We start from the raw sequence: 1,415 nt of genomic DNA on the forward strand, positions 1-1,415 counted from the left end.
CACACCTGCTACTCACAGCTTTACTTCTGCCAGTATCTCGTCTCCTACCTTCCAAACTTTACAGAAGCTCTCCTGCGAACCTTGCAGTCTCGGTCGGGCACACAGTTTTAATCTGCCAGGAAGTTTCATATCAGCGCACACTCCGCTGCAGAGTGAAAATCTCATTCTGGAAACATCCCCCAGGCTGTGGCTAAGCCATGTCTCCGCAATATCCTTTCTTTCAGGAGTGCTAGTTCTGCAAGGTTCGCAGGAGAGCTTCTGTAAAGTTTGGAAGGTAGGAGACGAGATACTGGCAGAAGTAAAGCTGTGAGTACCGGCCCTGAGTCGTGCCTCGGTAGCTCAGTTGGTAGAGCACTTGCCCGCGAAAAGCAAAGGTCCCGAGTTCGAGTCTCGGTCGGGCACATAGTTTTAATCTACCAGGAAGTTTCATATAAGCGCACACTCCGCTGCAGAGTGAAAATTTCATTCTGAAAACTAAGTGAATTTTTTAATCAAGACTAACGTAAACAGGAGAAGAAAGAAGATTCTGTCTGAACACATGAATGTTGTTCATTTTATTAAAACCGTTTATTGGCTAGTTAGGAACAATGGTGTGGTGCAGGGAGAATTTACCCAAGACAGATTTGTGCGTTTAATTAACTCTTCATAACTACCTTTCTTTAACAAGACGAAGATAATTTCTTTAAGCTACATGAACAATAAATTTATATACTTTTTTAAAAGTTTTAAAAATATGAGAAAAACTGTTTATGTTCCATCCCGAGGACGGTTTTCATAATTCATTCTTAATATATGAAGAAGAATACTCAGTGACATACGTCTAAATGTAAATTTTAAATGTTAACTTGAAAAGAGAAGACTTATTGGGTTACCAAGCCCAACAAAATGTTTTTGTTCGTCAGCTTTTTTTTTTAGATTTAGGACTATTATTTTCCTACGATATTGCAGTGCCTATGTTGTTACGAATTACGATGCAAAGTTCCTTCGGACATGAATCCACAATACATTTGTGAGTACAGCATGTAGACACATAGTTGAACAACTGATGATTGTCCATACTCACAACTACGAATACATTTCTTATATTATTATTTTACACTTCGGCACATTTTCTGAACATAATTCAGTTTTTCTCATGGCATGAATCTCACGCTGCTGAGGGCGAATGTTTGGTGTGCGGAAGAAAAAAATAAAAGTGATTAGCGTCGCAGCCTGAAGTACAGAAAAACCTGGTTTTGATTTCCAGTTACGAACTCTACTTTTTTCTGAAGTAGCAAGGTCCTTCTGAGACCAAATGAAAAGTTGCTTCAATAGCGAAGCAACAGCACCGCCAAGATTCATCTACTGGCAATAACGACTGGAGATAAATCAGTTACAAGTACCGCCTGAAGATGGCATCAAGTCATCTTGAGAAA

The 1,415-nt window shown here is 39.6% G+C and overlaps 1 non-coding gene across 1 annotated transcript; it reads left to right on the forward strand.

Annotated features, from left to right (window-relative positions):
- The first annotated feature begins 328 nt into the window (after nt 1-328).
- Nucleotides 329-403, forward strand: Trnar-gcg (transfer RNA arginine (anticodon GCG)). The gene has a single exon. It is a non-coding gene; the product is annotated as a tRNA-Arg (tRNA).
- The last annotated feature ends 1,012 nt before the right edge of the window (nt 404-1,415 follow it).

Source organism: Schistocerca serialis, chromosome 2, assembly GCF_023864345.2.
Source record: "Schistocerca serialis cubense isolate TAMUIC-IGC-003099 chromosome 2, iqSchSeri2.2, whole genome shotgun sequence".
Lineage (NCBI taxonomy): Eukaryota > Metazoa > Arthropoda > Insecta > Orthoptera > Acrididae > Schistocerca > Schistocerca serialis.